The sequence below is a fragment of the Carettochelys insculpta genome, chromosome 22 (genome assembly GCF_033958435.1).
Source record: "Carettochelys insculpta isolate YL-2023 chromosome 22, ASM3395843v1, whole genome shotgun sequence".
In the NCBI taxonomy this organism is placed as follows: domain Eukaryota; kingdom Metazoa; phylum Chordata; order Testudines; family Carettochelyidae; genus Carettochelys; species Carettochelys insculpta.
Genome location: NC_134158.1, coordinates 8,293,011 through 8,311,847, shown reverse-complemented (window position 1 = coordinate 8,311,847; position 18,837 = coordinate 8,293,011). Strand labels below are relative to the sequence as shown.

Here is an 18,837-nt window from a genome sequence, read left to right as displayed (position 1 = left end):
TACACATAAATCTGGTGTCTCCCATTGATGTCGACACGTCAGACCCTGGAAAGCATAAGCTAATTTTAGAGGAGAGCATCTCCCATCAACACAGCATGATGTAGACACTTCTGTACATCAACCAAACTCATGTGGGCTTCACTTCCGTAACTTATGTAACTGAAGAAGCCTGACTTAGCTTGACTTACAGGGTTCGTGAAGACCAGCCCTCAGTGTCCAGTGCATTTGTGTGTTGTCAAAACATCCGTGAACCAACTAAAGCTCAGTTTTTGGAACCCACTCCACCTTTTCCTGCTCCTGCTCTTGTTGGTTTTGCTGATCCTGAGGCTCAGGTTGCCCCAGAGGCAGCTGACTCTCCTTGTGGATGTTCCTTGCTGCTTTCACCGCAGATCTCATTGCCGTGTCGATCCAGCCATGAGGCTGCGCCGTGTGTTCTCCTGCAAAGTGGACCCTCCCTTCCTTCTGAAACAGAGGCCGTGAATAGTCCACAAACTGATAGGGGGTAAACGAGGCGTAGGCCCCCATGGAGTGTTTGTCCAGGTTCCACTTCTGTATCACATATTTATCACAAATGAACCGGAGATAGTCTTTAGATTCCCCGTGGATTTCTGCCAGGTCCTCCAGCACCACATCAATGCACTTCTCATCAGTCAGGGGAATGAAGAAATCGGCATCGTCGTTGCATGTGTAGGAAGCCACAATCACCCCCAGCCCGCTAGAGAAGTTGTGGTTGGGATAGTAGATGAATCGGGAAGGGTGATCCGTGACGGACGGCCCACCTTGAATCCCGTGCTTCTCCCAGAACTTTTCGGTGCAGGCCAAAGCAACCTTGGTGGCAGAGGAATAGTGAATGGAGCGCATAGCATGGGTCTTGTTGGAAGACAGGGGTGGCATAAATTTGATGTGTCTGGTGGCTTTGGTGGTGGCCGTGACAAGAACATAGTCAGCCCTCACTGAGGAGCAGCTTAGCGTGTCGGCTTCACGATAATGTACGTGGACCTTGTTACCACTGGATATTATCTGCTCTACAGAGCAGTTGAACTGGACAACTTCAGGCATAGACTGGTAGAAGGCCAGGGGCAGCTGGTCAAATCCCCCTGTGATCTCATCAAAACTGAAAGGAACAAGAAGTGGCTGGTGAAAAAGATGCATTAATGGCAGCATTAGGGTTGGTCTTAGAGTGTCGTACCGCAGAACTGGAAGGGACCTCGAGATATCGTTACATCCAGTTGTCTGCCCTCCCAGCAGGACCTGTCACCATCCCTGACAGATTTGTTTTTCATCTAACCTGCCTCAGACAGGCCCCAACAAGGACTGAATTTACAACCATGGAATTATAACGTTAATGCGCCAAACACCGGGCTAGTCTCTCCCTCCTGAGGGCACCTGGTAGATTGGAGCCCCATTATTGAGGCTGAGGCTTGTCTCCGCTCATACTCAAGTAAGATAAGGCAGACCAAGATAGGTTTATTATTGTTATGTTGCAGGAGGAACTGAGACCAAGAGAAAGCAAGAGATATGCCCAAGGTCATGCATGAAATCAGTTCTACAGCTGAGTATGGAATCCCGATCTCCTAAACCTCGTTTAACAAAATGATTTTTTTTTCTATCTGAAGAGAATCTTAAAACTTGGCAACCAGAGCAAACAGTCCCTCCCCACAGTGGGTGTAAACCCCAAGCCCTGCTGGGACATAGCACAGAGGGGGGCGGGACCATTTCTGAAGGAGCGAATCACAGCTGCAACTGATGCTAACCACCTGAATCAGTGAGAACCTCACAGAAAGCTCTCAAAATGGGGCCAGAGGTGGAAAAAGTAACCCAAAAGTGACTTGAGTGAAAATGCAGCTGCTTTGGGGTGAATGTACTTAAGTACAAGTTACAGGTGTCCCTCTAGAAAAACTACTTGAGAAAAATATCAGAGAGGTGGCCATGTCAGTCTGTATCTTCGAGAACAACAAGAAGTCCTGGGGCACCTTATAGACTAACAGATATTTTGGAGCATCAGCTTTCATGGGCAAAGACCCACTTCATCAGATGCATCTTATGGACTTCAGAAAGAGTTTCGCACACCCCACATCTAATTTATACTCCAGTATCTAGACGTGAAAGCAGCTGCACTTTTACTCAAGTAACTTTGGGGGGTACTTTTTCCACCTCTCAAAGGGGCCTACATGACCCATAGGCCTGGGGCCCCACAGTGAACTTCAGCCACTACTGGGGAATGCAGACCACCCTGCAAAATCAAGTGCAAATTGGGGCCCAAATTAAGCAATCAGGGATGATATTGCTGCCAGATCTGCTGAGCGGGAGATCACGCCTGACGCCACATTCTAACTTCCCCTGCAGGAGTTTTGCATGGCTCAGCTGCGGTGTCTGCCTCTTCCCCTCTTAGGTGTGAGAAGCAGAATGCTCTTATTTCCTGAATTGCATTGTGGTCACCGACAAAGCACGGTGACGCTGCCTGTGGCAAGACAGGAGCGAGGGAAATTGCGCTAGTGGTGTAGACTTTGCTTTCGAACTGTGGCTTTACAGGGAACTCAGGGCCTCAAACCCACCCATCTGCCTAGGCTACAGGGCCAGAGATCCAGTCCAAGCTAGATCTTCAAAGCTATTTGTGCAGTACAAGTAAAATCCCCCCTAGCCAAAGTCTCTCAGCCTGGGGCAGGCGCATGAGCAGTGGGTATCATGGGCCAGGGAAGGTTAATCCTCCCTCAATAGCCTTTGAGAAAGTGGAGGCCAAGGCCATGCTCTACCAACATAAGGCCCTGCTCCCTCAATGCCTCTCTTCCTCTGAGGTCCACTCTGCCCACCACAGGGTGGATTGCTCCTCGCCTTCCTGGGTGGGTAGGAGGAGCAAACAATCAGGAGTCAGGCCTGCTGCAGAATATACACATATACACACACCTCATAGAGCTGGAAGGGACCTCAGGAGGTCATCAAGTCCAATCCCCTGCCTGCTTGGCAGGATCAAGCACCATCCCATTTTGTTTTTTTAAATATGTTTACCCAAAACAGGTCCTCTAAGGGTTGAACTTACAACCCTGTGTTTTAGAAGGCAATGCTCAAACCACTGCACTATCCAGAACAAGTAGAAACTGCGCCCTGTGATAGTAGGTGTTGGGTAGGCTTCAGGGGATGACTACAAGTAGTGCCAGGGCCTCAGGACAGAGTAGAGAGTGGGCCCATGGTCCAGGCACCAACTTCCTCAAACATAAGAGCAAGAGGGAAGGCTAGCCTAGGGGATTGTGCATGGGTCTGCTGAACCCCAGCTTGTGAGCCCAGCCCTTTAGGGGGCTGAGGTGCCTTTTACTTGTTTTACATTTTTTTTTAAACAGTCAGGGATGGTGATAGGTCCTGCTGTAAGGGCAGAGGGTTGGATTCAGTGGTCTCTCAAGGGCCCTTCCAGCTCTGTGAGACAGGTAGGAGACTATTTTTGCAGTACTCATAACATCCCCACTCACCTACAGGTATCCCCACACCACCAAGTTTTGTTGTCAGAAAAGCCTTGTGGCAACAAAACCGTGAGAGCGTTCACACTGCAATGTGACTTTGTTGGGAGAAACACCCAAAAAGGTCCACCTTCCCGAGAGACTATTTCCTTCTCTCCTCCTTTTATCGTTCACAAAGGCCACGTCTACCCGACAGCGATCTTTCGAAAGAAGTTGTTCTGGAAGACCTCTTCTGAAAAAACTTCTTCTGAAAGAGCGCATCCACACACCAAAATGGCGGACTGAAAGGTCGATCCACTTTTTTTCATAGATTGCGGCCACCTGGCCCCTGCTCTTTCGAAATTACGGCCGAGGATTGAAAAATCAAGCGCCGTGAGGACTGCTCTTTCGAAAGCAGGATCTGCAAGTGTTTTTTTCTGGAAGAATCTTTTTTTCTGGAAGAATCATTTTCAGAAAATGGCACTCTTCCTCATCTTGGAGGGGATGAGAATCGCCAGAAAAAGCCCTGCATTCTTCTGACTTCAGATCAAAAGAGCACATTTTGTGTGTGGACGCTCCGTGGGTTCTTTCAAAAAGGCCCAACTTTTTCAAGAGAACCTGCTAGTGCAGACGTGGCCAAAGAGACACTGCTGTTTGTTTTCTCAACAGAACTGGCCTCTGCCAGTATGTCACAATCCCCTGCCCTGGTGGGTCCACTCAGTATTTTGAGCTCTGCTGGCTTGCAGGCCCATTCCCCTCCCCTTTCGAAGCATCTCACAGCTGAGTGAGCTGCTCCATTTGGCAAACAAAGAACAAGCCACTGCTGAACTGCTCTAAGAACATAAGAATGGCCATATTGGGCCAGACCCAAGGTCCGCCTCGCCCAGTGTCCTGTCTTCCAACAGAGGCCAGTACCAGATGCCCAAGATGGAGTGAACAGGACAGGAAACCACAAAAGCAATCCCTCTCCTGCTACCCATTTCCAACCTCTGACAAACAGAGGCCAGCGACACCATTCCTACCCATCCTAGCTGACAGCCATTGCTGGACCTGATCGCCATGAATTTATCCGCTGTGACATTGCTAAGCATAGAAAGCTCACAGAGCTACTGAGGATGCCACTCCCAGCAGCTGAGGAAGCTGTGGGAGAATCTGAAGGAAATTCCAAGATGTGCAGGAATCAGCTAGGGCTTCCCACAGCACAACCCAGAGAGCATAGCTCACACGGTCAGTGATGGTGCCCCCAATGTGATTGGTTGATGGACGGAGCAAGTGTGAACACCCTCTGGTGATTTTTGTTTTGTCAACTTTGGGGTGTTGACATAAGTTTTTTTTTTTTCAAACAAAACTTGGCAACGTAGACATAGTGGGCTGGGAAACTCTCTGCCATGGGCAGTCCTCTGACAACTGGCCAAATATCCAGAGCTGCATTTTCCTAGGCAGCCGTGCCCCAAAGACCCTGCCATTGAAATACGTTTGCTTCTCACCCATGGTTCTGAGAGAAGACATCAAACTCCATGACCGAGTTGAGAAAGGACAGGTAGAATCCAGAATCCTCATTCAACAAGTCTCCAATCATCCTCACAGCTTCGTGGCTCAATTTTGATTTTTTAATCAAATACTCCTGGGAGAGGAGGAAAAGGAGTTATGGAGGCACCTCTGGGGAAAGATGTAATTTTCATGAGGAAGGAAAAGAGAAAGGGTTATTTTCCTGTTTGACATGGTGATGATACAGGTTCTCCCTTTTGGTCTGAGTCATTGCCAATATCCAGGGCCTTAGGCAGCTGCTTCTGTTTTAAGGAGAACTCAATGAGGTGAGAAAGGTCTTTTCTGGTGCAATTCTATCTATTTAAAAAGAATGGATGCAACATCCTGGAGGAGACGTGCAAAATCGACTTATCAGCAGTCAGCAGTTGACCTCTGTACGCCTCATTATTGCAAGTAAGGGAGTAAGGGAGGTCGACAGGAGAAACTCTCCTTTCGACCTTGCTTAGTGGGGACAGCCTGGTTAGCCTATTGTAGATAAGTTGATTCCAGCTCTGTAACTGCCATAGCTAGAATTGCGTATATGCAATTGATTTACCTGCCTAGTGTAAACCAAGCCTTAGCTTCCAATTAATCTGCCCATGAATCCTACTAATGTCTTGGGCAGTGGCTTCCCCTTGTTCAAACCACATTACAGTAGAGTCTCCATATTCATGAGCTGCCTCTTCCCCAGGGCTCCAGGCAGGAAGTGCCGGCCATATTCTCAAAATTCAACATTCGCGAGGGTTCTCAACACAGAACCCTCATGAATGTTGAGACCCAACTGTGTTCCATAAAGAAGCTTAATGACTTCTTCCATTCAACAGGAAGGAAACATGTTTCGCATATCCATCCACTGTAACCAGTTCTGTGGTCAATGTAGGTATTTAAGTGATGCTTGGATGCAGCCTTTAGCACCTTCTAGCATAACAATATTAAGATGATATTTAAAGCACGTATGACTCGTGCTTGGCATTCATTCCATTATTTTCCATAATCTTGACCACAACCCTGCAGGCTACCAAAAAGAAATACCAGTCCCAAAGACTGTGCAGAGCTTCACATTGCAACGTTATCTTTAAATAAAGAACAATCTCAACCTGAAAACTGGCCTCATGAGGTTTCATCTGGACAAACACACCCATTTTATACCTCTCTCAGAGCATGTAGAGTCTTGCACTTGGAACGGAAGAATCCCAAGCATTGTTAAAGGGTGGGGACTGACTGGCTAAGCAGCAGTACAGCGGAAAGGGACCTGGGGATTACAGTGGATGTGAGGCTGGATATGAGTAAGCAGTGTGACCTTGTAGCCAAGAAGGCTAACAGCATATTGGGTTGCATTAGGAGGAGCACTTTGAGCAGATCCATAGAAGTGGTTGTTCCCCTCTATTTGGCACTGGTGAGGCCACATCTGAAATATTGTGTCCACTTTTGGGGCCCCCAGTATAAAAAGGAGGTGGATGTGCTGGAGCAGGTTCAGCGGAGGGCAACGAAAATGATTAAGGGGCTGGAGCACATGGCCTATGAGGAGAGGCTGAGAGATTTGGGCTTATTTAGTTTGTGGAAGAGAAGAGTGCTGGGTGATTTAATAGCAGCCTTCAGCTTCCTGAAAGGGGGCTCTAAAGAGAGTGGAGAGAAACTGTTCTCAGTGGTGACAGATGGCAGAGCAAGGAGCAATGGTCTGAAGTTACAGAAGGAGAGGATTAGGTTGGATATTAGGAAAAGCTCCTTCAGCAGGAGGGTGGTGAAGCATGAAGAATGTGTTGCCTGGAGAGGTGGTAAAATCTCCAGCCCTAGAGGTGTTTAAGTCCTGGCTTGACAAGGTCCTGGCTGGCATGATTTAGTTGGGGTTGATCCTGCTTTGGACAGGGAGCTGGACTCAATGACCTCCTGAGGTCCCTTCCAGCCCTAGGATACTATGATTCTATGATTATTTCAGGCTTTCCATAAACATTTGGATTTAAAGGTACTCAAAGGCCCATCAAGAGAAGAAAGTGGGGCTGGCTAGGCCACACGCTCAGAAAACCATCCTTCAGCATTGTCCGTCAAGCTCTCCAATGGAACCCACAAGGAAAATGCAAAAGAAGACGACCTCGGACAATGCGAAGAAGAGCGATGGAGATTGAAGGACAGCTGGGGTACTGCTGGGGTCCACTAGAAGTTTTGTCCCAAGACAGGGTTGGAGGAGACTTGTAGATAACCTGTGTTCCCCTTGGAGTACAAGGGTTTAAGTCAAGTAAGTCAAAGGCCCATATCTATTACCTTAGTGGAAAAGGAGTCAAACTGATCCATCCACGTTTTACAGTCAGAACGCTGGAAGTCTTCTAGGGCCTGTGTTGGAACCACAAAGGGAAACATAAATAGACAGTAAGAGAAATAGGTTCACAGAAACACAGGACCAAATTCTGTTCTCCTGTCTAATTAGCTGGATGCAAGCCCACCAACGGGGCACTGGGAGGGGCGAAGCGCCAGTGGTTGGGGCTGGAGTTCTGGGCTCCTTGGAAACACTGCAGAGTGCTGTGCCTCTACTTCATGCGCCATTGAGTGGGGCAGGACTGAGAGCCCCAAACCCCACCCCTTCTGCCCTTGGCCCCGCCCCTTCTGGGCAAAGGGAGCCAAGCCCCTCCCACCTTGCCCACAGGCCTATGGTGCCTATCAGTGCCACTGGCTAAGCTCTCGCATGGCACCTCTTTGACACTTCTCCAGGCTTCATAATCACCAAGCTGCATGGCAGGGCCTCCGGCCCTGTTGTCACGAAACAGCAAGATTTGATCTCGCAATTGCCGTCTAGGAAAGAATGACAAGTTTCCTTTCAGAGCCGGAGAGCACCACAACGCCCCAGGAGCCACATGGAATTCCTCCTGATTCACATGGGTGAAAATGAAAAGAGAACTAGGGCCAGCGGATTAACCCTGGTAAATCCCCTTTGTGCCACTAGAAGGGGAATTATGGGTCCATGTGGGCAACTGACTGATTCCCCTGACACAGGCGGTTTGCTTGGCTGGAATGGCAGTGAGGAAACCAAAAGTGGAGACTAGCACGCCCTACAGAAGGAGAATCAACGGTGTGCCCTTGTAGCCAAGGAGGTTAATGGCATACAATCATAGAACCCTAGGGCTGGAAGGGAGCTCGGGAGGTCATCAGGTCCAAGCCCCTGCCTAAATCAGGATCAACCCCAACTAAGTCATCCCAGCCAGGGCTTTGTCAACCCGGGACTTAAAAACCTCCAGGGATGGAGATTCTACCACCTCTCTAGGTAACGTGTTCCAGTGCTTCACCGTCCTCCTGGTGAAGTAGTTTTTGCTAATATCCAACCTACACCTCCCCCTCTGTAACTTCAGACCATTGCCCTTGCTCTGCTGTCCATCACCACTGAGAGCACCCTCTCTCCATCCTCTTTAGAGCCCCCCTTCAGGAAGTTGAAGGCTGCTATCAAATTGCCCCTATCAGCTGCTATCATACTGGAGTGCATTGTGAGGAGTATTGCCAGCAGATCTAGGGAAGTTGTTATTCACCTTTATTTGACACTGGTGAGGCCACATCTGGAGTACCGCGTCCAGTTCTGGGGCCCCCAGTATGGAAAGGATGTGGATGCATTGGAGATGGTTCAGCAGAGGACAATGAAGATGACAAAGGGGCTGGAGCACATGACCTATGAGGAGAGGCTGAGGGATTTGGGCTTGTTTAGTTAGCAGAAGAGAAGACTGAGGGGTGATTTGATAGCAGCCTTTGACTTCCTGAAGGAGGGCTCCAAAGAAGGTGGAAACTGTTCTCAGTGGTGACAGATGGCGGAAAAAGGAGCAATGGTCTCAAGGTACAGAGGGGGAGGAGTAGGTTGGATATTAGGGAAAACTATTTCCCCAGGAGGGTGGTGAAGCACTGGAATGAGTTGCCTAGAGAGGTGGTGGAATCTCCATCCCTGGAGGTTTCTAAGTCCCGGCTTGACAAAGTGCTGGCTGGGATGACTTAGTTGGGCTTGGTCTTGCTTTTAGCTTTGACATTATCAGGTCTCTTCCGACTGTTGTGATTCGATGAGAGACAACCCTGTCCTGCACTGCAAGTTAGGGCCATGTTTCAAAATCACACTTTGTAAGTTACTTTCCTTTATACAAACGACCAATAAACAAACCTCTTGAAGACTTGCGTTATAGAGTTCACCAGCAGATTTCCCTCTCTCTGTGGGAGACAGTGTAATTCAAGATATCGGGGTTCTTTCTGACTTTGCTTTTGTCTTTACACCATTAACCATATACCAGGCGTTGTCATCCATCTGAGAGAACTTGTTCAGCTTGAGGTCAAATTTCTTAATATATTCACGAACAATTCTGGGAGGAAAAAAGAAAGGGGAGAGTCCAAAAATATGAAAACAAGTTATGTGTTCACCTGGCTATAAAAAGAATCATGTAATCCTGTGATTCATCTCATTTCTGTCTGGAATGGTTTGGAGTGATAACCAGCCTGGTTTCCATGTGGCCTCTTTCCATCCAGCTGATGGAACTATACCAGTTTACATAGGAATCCAGATTTATCAGTTGATCTATCTAGCTATCATCAAGCTAACATAGTCCTAGGCCATGTCTACACTACAAAAGTAACTTCGAAGTTACTTACTTCGAAGTACAACTTCCAAGTTGAGCGTCTACACACACCCTACTTCATAGTAGGTCACTAATCCACACCCAGGAATGGAGTAAGGACTTCAAAGTTGGGCTCCCTTACCTCCAAGTTAACTTCAAAAATAAGTGTAGATGTTCTGCAGGCTACTTCAAAGTAGCCCCTAACTTCAAACTTAACTTCTAAGTTAGTTCCTAGTGTAGATACACCCCAGGGCACTTGGAATGGTTACCCTGATTGTTCTGAGAGGAAGAATACGAACATGAATAGAACAGAACCTTTTTTACAGTCCAATTATATGGAAGAAAAGTCACCGGAAAGTCTGTATGTTCACAAAACAAAACAGCAGTCATGAAGCACTTCAAAGCCTAACCAAATAATTTATTAGGCAATATAGTTAAAATGCAAAAAACCCAGTACCATAAATATACCCTAATTTCAGAGGAAACTACCATGAGCTCAAACTTCAATTTTGAAGCAGAACTGCCCGACGGGGTTATCACATTATCATGGTAAGAAACATCACCACTGGCAGCAAGGGTTTGCACTCCTCCTTAACCACAGCAGAATTCTACCAAACCGGGCTGCCCCTTTTTTGAACAACTTCTACGGCCCAGGAGCAGAAACTGTATTACCTGTGGGAATCTGGTAAGCGCATGGGTCCCAGGTCCACGTACCAGTCCTGGGTCTCATCTTTGTAGGTTTTCACTCGTCCGCCCACCCGGCCGCTGATTTCCAGAACGGTAACCTAGGAATGAGCATGGCAATATCATTTCGTCTCACTTGTGTGGCACCTGGACAATGTTAGGTGCAAAGGATAAAAGTTTCAAACTTTGGTGAGCAAAATGAGGCCAGTGAATCTGCAGTCAGGCACCTAATAAGGGTCCACATGGTTCTGCACCCACCAGTTCCTAATGAAATAAATAGATGCGTTGGGTACATTACACTTCAGAGACAACAAAAACAACTGAGCCTTGGGTGACGATACTGGATTTTAAATTAAATATTAAAGCCATTTCTGTAACCACTGTGTTAAGCTTGCACCAGATCTTATGCCAAGGGAGGTGTCTCATGAAAGCTGGTGCTCTGAATCTGTTTATGCTGCTTGTATACCTGTACCACTTTTGTATGTAAAGTTATAGCCATTGGCTCTACACCTGCTTTAGAAATGTTTTAGAGCTGAGATTCACCATGGAAGGAGTGGTCACAGCCCAGGCAGGTGACCTGGGCCGAACAAAGGAACAGACTCAGACGTCAAAACCACGTTGGCTAAGACATGGTGCCTAACCACACAGCCAATGGCAGAGTGCCCCAACAGGTCCCCTGATCAGGTGGTCCTCCATTGCCTATGTGAAGAAGAAAGGGGTTTTCTGTCCATGGAGCAAAACTATAAAGTGGTCCCCTTGTTCTTCAGCCATCATGGACTAAGCCCTGCCTGGGCTAGGGTCCCATCCCTCCAGGTTCAGAAACATTCAAGACAGCAGCTTTTACCTTCACTGTATCCTGCATTAACAGCTTTAATTGATGTAATTTACCACTTTAACCATTTTTCTCTCTCACCCTCTTCTTTCTTTCTTTTTACTAACAAACCTTTAGATCTTAGATTCTAAAGGATTGACCTAGATTGATGTTTGGGGTTAGATCTAAGTATATATTGACCAGGGAAAGTGGCTGTTCCCTTTGGGGGCTGAAAGAATCTGTATGTATTTGGTGAAATAGGTTTTCCTAACTTTCCACCTGCTGTTTTGTGCATTGTTATGCCGTTTGCTTCCTGTGGGATTTTCAAGAGCATTCAGTTAACAGAGAGGTGGCTATGGTAGTCTGTACTCCAACAAAACAAACCAGAAGAAATGTAACGCTTTAAAGACTAACAAAATGATTTCTTCAGTGATGAGCTTTCGTGGGACAGACCCACTTCTTCAGATCCACAAAAAGTGGATCTGAAGAAGTAGGTCTGTCCCATGAAAGCTCATCACTGAAGAAATCATTTTGCTAGTCTTTAAAGAGCATTCAGTGTTAGTTAAACTGCACCCACTGCAGTCCATAAAAACAGAATGCGTCTGAGAATCCAAGAGCCAGTTCTTCCCTCCCAGGGTAGGTCAGCCTAGATATGTTGATTAGGGCCATGAAGAAAGCCACATACCCCAGCTAACATATTGTCTGGTAAAACCCCCAGGCTTAACATAGCTATGTCAGCACTAGAGCACTTCTGTTGACATAGCTAATGTCATTTAGGAAGTGGTGTTCCCAGATGGACAGAAAAAAAACCTCCTTTTGTCAGCACAAGCTGCACCTAAACAAGGCTGCTCTGGTAGAATAGCAAACCTGGCAAACGATCTATCCTGTAGCCAGCAGAAGGATTTAGAAGGAAGGTCCATCATGGTCCATCGAGCCCAGTGTCCTCTCTTCCAACAGTGATCAATGTCAGGTGCCCCAGATGGAATGAACAGCACAGGGAATTATTAAGGGATCTCTTCCCAGTCAGCCATTCCTAGCCCTCACAAAGGCTTAGGACACCCTACCTGCCTATTCTGGCTGGTAGCCAGTGATGGACCTATTTTCCTTGACTATATCCCCTTCATATTGGAACCCTGCTACAGTCTGGGTCATTCCACCACCCTCTGGCGAGGATTTCCATGGGGTGAACATGAAAAGAGTCATTTCTTTGCTTTATTGTAAACCTGCTGCCTATCTGGGTGAGGGTCTTGTGTTATGTTAGTGAAGGAGTAAATAGCATGGCCTCATTTGATTTTTTCAACACCTATCCTGATTTTCTAGACCTCTCCTGCACTCCCCCAATCTTTAGTCATTTCTTTTTCAAGCTGAAAATTCCCACTTTTTAAAATCTCTCCTCATGTGGAAGCTGTTCCTTACCCCTAGCTATTTCTCCTGACTTTTCTACACCTCTTCCAAATCCACTATATCTGTTTTACATGGGGGCAACCAGCTATGCATGAAGCTTTCATGATGTGAGCCAACTGGTTGACCCACTCTCATCTGGCATCCTTGGGTCCTTACTGGTGCCACACTAGAGCATCTGCCAGAATATAGGGGGCCAGGGAGGAACAGCTCAGTGGTTTGAGCAGTGGCTTGCTAAATTCAGGGTTGTGAGCTCAAGCCTTGCAGGGGCCTCTTAGGGATCTGGGGGAAACAGATTTAAAAAACATCTGTGAGGGATGGTGGTAGGTCTTACTAAAAATGCAACAGACTAGACTCACTGACCTTCCAGCTCTATAGAGTTGGTGTATATCTCTATTTAGCACTGACTAGCAACATTTCTACTGCTTACAAGGCTCCTAGAAGACCTTTAGAGATAAATTACAGCTAAAGAACAGCACAGAACACTAAGAATGAGGACTGATGGCTGGAAACAAACTTTGTAGAACCACAGGAAACTTGGCCACGCTCCTGATAAGTGGGGCTCACAGTGATGTCCCACTGGAATAAGTTACTTAGGGAAGTTGTAGGATCTCCATTGCCAGAGGTTTTTAAGACCAGGTTAGATAGACACCTATCAGGGACGGTCTAGATGGTGTTTGCTCCTGCCAAGAGGACAGGGAACTGGACTTGATGACCTCTTGAGGTCCCTTCCAGTTCTAGTGTTCTGCGCTATCATTCTTTAGCATGACAACATCTATCTTCTGAAAACAAATATTGAAAAAGACCCAAGCCAGCCCTGACACCCGGCCTTGCTTTGACCTCTCCCTGTGCACGAGGAATTACCTTGTGACCGGCATCTCTGAGCAGTTTGGCACCCGTGAGTCCACTTATGCCCGCTCCGACAATGACCACCTCCACGGGGTGCGCTGCCTTTTCCAGCCCATTTTTCACAATGGTCACCAACTCGTCGTAGTTGTCACCATGAAGGCAGCGTTCAAAGTTGCTGGAGAGACCCTCAGCTTGTAGGACAGCTGCAAGGAGAAGCAGCTGGGAAAGCGCAGGCGACATATTGATGAAGAGAAGCCCAACGCGGTCAAGGGGGCCAACTTGTCTCCAGCCCAGACGGCAAACGGCTACTGTGGGGTTTGCCCAGGATCCACGATGGATGGGCTTGCTGGGTCAACACATGGAAAAACCCCACGGAGGCTGGACTCTTTGGTTATAAGATGGCCATTTACTGGGGCAGGGACTTAGCTGGAAGCCACAGCAAAGCACTGGCATCCATTCACCTCCTCCACCGCCCAAGGAATGAGCCCCAAGATCTTCTAGCCTTTCCTTTTATTGTAATCAGTGGGCAGTTCTGGTCTCTGTCTTGACCCAATAATGGTTGTCTACAGTCCACTCCCCCCCCGCCCCCGCCCCCCGTTTGTGTTTACCCCTGACATGACCTGTTTTGCCCTATAAGGTACTATTTGGAGTCCTTTGTCTCTATTGGTGAATAACTGCCAGCCTGTGGTTCGGGGCTTTCCGTGTCATCTGCCACGCACAGCAGTCTTGATGTCAGCCCACAGCGTCGCTTAAATGAGACAAGCCAGGCCACAGCCCAGCCCCAACCCAAGGGAGGGTTAGGCTGAGTTCTGCCAGACATTAAGAAAGAGTCAAGCAGCTCCTTGCACCATGGGTATGCAACAAGAGTCATTTTAAGGAACGACGGTGTAGCTGGCACTGTCCTTTCCAGTTCCAGAAGCCAGACCTTGGTCACTGCTGGTTGAATTGCCGTGTTAAAAAGAGCCCGGTGTCCGGAGCAGTGCAAAAGCAGGAGAATCATAGGATCTTAGAAGGGATTTCAGGAGGTGACCGACTCCTGTTCTCTTGGCAGGACCAAGCACCATCTAGAGCAGGGGTCAGCAACCCCCCCCAGCACTGGTGCCAAGAGTGGCTCGCCAACTGATTTTCATCAGCATGCCAGGTGAGAGCTCAACTCCCCACCACCCATGCAGCTGGGAGCCTGTGGCTTAACAAAAGACCAGCGAATGCTACCAACCACCACCTCCCTGGCAAAGCTCTGCCTCTTAAGTGATGAATGAAGCTGTTGTAAGTAGGACTATCAAGCTGCGTCTACACGTGCACGCTACTTCGAAGTAGCGGCACTAACTTCGAAATAGCGCCCGTCACGTCTACACGCGTCGGGCGCTATTTCGAAGTTGAAATCGACGTCAGGCGGCGAGACGTCGAAGTCGCTAACCCCATGAGGGGATGGGAATAGCGCCCTACTTCGACGTTCAACATCGAAGTAGGGACGTGTAGACGATCCGCGTCCCGCAACATCGAAATAGCGGGGTCCTCCATGGCGGCCATCAGCTGGGGGGTTGAGAGATACTCTCTCTCCAGCCCTTGCGGGGCTCTGTGGTCACCGTGGGCAGCAGCCCTTAGCCCAGGGCTTCTGGCTGCTGCTGCTGCAGCTGGGGGTCCGTGCTGCATATACAGGGTCTGCAACTAGTTGTTGGCTCTGTGTATCTTGCACTGTTTAATGAAAGTGTGTCTGGGAGGGGCCCTTTAAGGGAGCGACTTGCTGTTGAGTCCGCCCCGTGACCCTGTCTGCAGCTGTGCCTGGCTCCCTTATTTCGATGTGTGCTACTTTGGCGCGTAGACGTTCCCTCGCTGTGCCTATTTCGATGTTGGGCTGAGCAACGTCGAAGTTGAACATCGACGTTGCCAGCCCTGGAGTACGTGTAGACGTTATTCATCGAAATAGCCTATTTCGATGTCGCAACATCGAAATAAGCTATTTCGAAGTTGGGTGCACGTGTAGACGTAGCCTCAGTGACTTGAAAAAGTATCACTGGCACTCGGAGGGCCCATAGAGGTCAGAAGGTCACATTTCAGTTCTCCGCCTCGGAAATGTTGCTGACCCCTGCTCTAGAATATCCCTGATCGATGTCTCTCTAATCTGTTCCTAAATATCTCCAGAGATGGAGATTCCACAACCTCCCCAGGCAATTTATTCCAGTGTTTGACCACCCTGACAGTTAGGAACTTTTTCCTAATGTCCAACCTAAACCTCCCTTGCTGCAGTTTAAGCCTGTTGTTCCTTGTCCTGTCCTCAGAGGTTAAGGAGAATATTTTTGCTCCCATCCTCCTTGTAACAACCTTGTCAGTCCTTGAAAGCTGCGTTCATGAAGCAGTGGGAGTAGAGGGTTGCTAGCCGGTCAAATGCATACCCAGGATCTGGGACATAACAACTCCCTCTCCTCACACCCCGCCATTACTACGTGTCAATCTGTAGCTCGCTAGCTCGATCAGATTCAAAGTGGCTCTTTTTGCATAGGCTGGAAACAGTATCTCTAGCTCCAGCATTGCCACACCGTTGGATTATAAAATCTTTTGGGAAGGGACTGCCACTTAAAATAGCTACCCCAGTGATATCATCACAAGACCTAACATCAACCACACCATCAGGGGCTCCTTTACCTGCACAGCTACTAATATAATATTTGCCATCATGTGCTAGCAATGCCCCACTGTTTACATTGGCCAAACTGGACAGTCTCTGCGTAAAAGAATAAATGGACATAAATCAGACATCAGGAACGGTCATGTACAGAAACCTGTGGGGGAACCCTTCAATCTCCCTGGACACTCAGGCTACGTCTACACGTGCCCCAAACTTCGAAATGGCCATGCAAATGGCCATTTCGAAGTTTACTAATGAAGCGCTGAAATGCATATTCAGTGCTTCATTAGCATGCGGGCGGCCGCGGCACTTCGAAATTGACACAGATTGACGCCGCGCACCTCGTCCAGACGGGGCTCCTTTTCGAAAGGACCCCACCTACTTCAAAGTCCCCTTATTCCCATTAGCTCATTAGCCTAGGCTGCTCCCTAAAAGAGCCCCTCCCAGACACACTCGGCCTGCACAGCACAAGATCCACAGAGCCGACAACCAGTTGCAGACCCCATGCACGCAGCATGGACCCCCAGCTGCAGCAGCAGCAGCCAGAAGCCCTGGGCTAAGGGCTGCTGCACACAGCGACCACAGAGCCCCACAGGGGCTGGACAGAGCATCTCTCAACCCCTCAGCTGATGGCCACCATGGAGGACCCCACTGTTTCGACATAGTGGGACACGGATAGTCTACACACGGCCTACTTCGACATTGAACGTGAGGGCAGAGAACAGTGATTCTGCTGAGTGACCACTGGGAAACAGCTGCAGCAGAAACCCTCCAGCAGGGTAAGTGCCCCTCCACCAACACACCAGGGGGAGACCTGCTGCTCCCCCACAACTCCCCCCAGTTTGCTGGAACCAGGAAACAAGCCCTGCTCCCCACAACCCTTTGCTGGGCTGGGCACAAGAGCCCTGGTTCCCCTAACAACACCTCTCTGAGCTCAGAGTGTGGCCCAGATACCCCTCTTCCCTCCAAGCTCCTGCACCAAGCCCATTTCTTGTGGTTGAGCTAGAAGGTGAGAACGGTTTTTGAGTGGCCCCATCATCTCTTGCAGTTGGGGCTCAGGTCACGGCTTTCAGATCCCGTCTGACTCCCCCAGATCAGCTGTGTTCCCTCCCCAGGTAACAATTATTTACATCGGGTTTGTTCTGAAACAAAAGCGGTTTTATTAAGTATAAAAGCAGGATCTCCACAGTTGCAAGTGACAACAGACAAATCAAAGTAAGCAATTAAGCAAATAAAAGCAAAGCACACCAGTTAAGCCCAATGCACTATGAAATTTTAGTTAAAAATCTTAATTTCTCAACTAGTTCTTTTTTCAGGTAAAGTCCTTTTCAGGCCAGAAATGTCTTTTCTGACCTAGGTCTTTGTAGGACCAACCGTAGTCCAGGAGGACTTTTCACAGATCATTGTCTGACATACAGGGGCATTAAGTTCCTTAAGTGCCATTAATAGCCCTCACTTAGCTAGATGTCTAGATTAGGAAACAGGTTTATGCTTCGTATTTCTAATTCGGCTACAGGAATGATGCATGTGCATGAGTAGTGATACATTTCAGTGGGTTACCAGCTCTTCGGTGATACCTTACCTGCTGAATATTGCAGAAAGCGTATTTGATTTAGGCATATTCCCACAAAGAATATGAGGTGCAATGACACACCAATGGTTTAGAAAGAAGATGTACCAACTCCATGGGCCCATAGGGGCACTAGTCCCCAGAGGGAAACACCTGCCACAGATGTTTGGCAGCATCCATATTGACAGGATGTATCAACCCCGCACTAGCCAGGAGGGTGGGGGCCAGGCTTGCTGGGTGGAAAAGGCCCTTCCCCCACAGCTCTGCTGGGCATTCTCCAACTGCAGCCCAAGTATAAAGGCTGGGGAGGCCAGTCAGTCGGGGCTGGCCGCCAGGGGAGAAGGAGCTCCTGCTCGAACTTGGGAACAGCAGCTGCCCAAGGAGCAACAGCAGCCTGAGGAGGAGCAGCCAGAGCCAGGACGGCACGTCTCGCCTGGAACAGGGTAGGAAGTAGCCCAGGGCAGGGAGCCGGGAGGTCTCCTGAGAGCTTAGCATGTTTTGGTGGGAATCCCTGCTTAGCTGGTGGTCAGGGAAACATGCCCAACACTGACAGGGCCCTGGGCTGGAGCCCAATGGAGCAAGAGGGCCCAAGCTCCCCCACTGCCACCCCATGACCCAAGGGAAGGGGGAGCAGTGACCTGTCAATACGGACTAGGCCACTGAGGCCTGATGAGGCCACTGGGCCTGACAGAGGGGATATGGACTAGGCCACTGGGGCCTGAGGGCAGCGTGAAAGTCCTCAGAAGAGGCATGGGGCTGGTGGCACACCATATTAAATGAAATAGCGTAACTTATCTGGACTTACTGCTCTACTATGGAGCAGCCCTCAGGGTATTTCTTCACTTTGCAGAAGATTTCTGGGTCAATCTTCCAGGGTTCAATTTTGAGCGCCTGCGAGGGACATGAGAAACCAAATATCTGCAGTCGGCAGTCAACCCCTCGATAGTGTGAGGAGTAAGGGAGGTCGATGTGAGAGTTTCTCCCATTGATCTCCCTCTTTGAGGACGGCCAGATAAGTCAATTGTAGATACGTCGAGTCTAGTGACACAATTTCCATAGCTAGAATTGCGTATCTACAATTCATAGAATCATAGAATTCTAGGACTGGAGGGGACCTTGAGAGGTCATCATGGCAGGACCAAGTACTGTCTAAACCATCCCTGATAGACATCTATCTAACCTCTTCTTAAATATCTCCAGAGATGGAGATTCCACAACCTCCCAAGGCAATTTATTCCAGTGTTTGACCACCCTAACAGTTCGGAACGTTTTCTTAGTTTTTTAGGAACAATTGACTTTAATATCTAGTGTAGACCTGGCCTAAGGGTTCTGTGCATTTGTTTGTTGCCTAAATGCCCATGAGCTAA

General features: G+C 48.5%; 1 pseudogene; it reads right to left on the bottom strand.

Annotated features, from left to right (window-relative positions):
* Positions 1-255: 255 nt before the first annotated feature.
* On the bottom strand, positions 256-13,514 carry LOC142024668 (L-amino-acid oxidase-like; annotated as a pseudogene).
* Between the last annotated feature and the right edge of the window lie 5,323 nt (positions 13,515-18,837).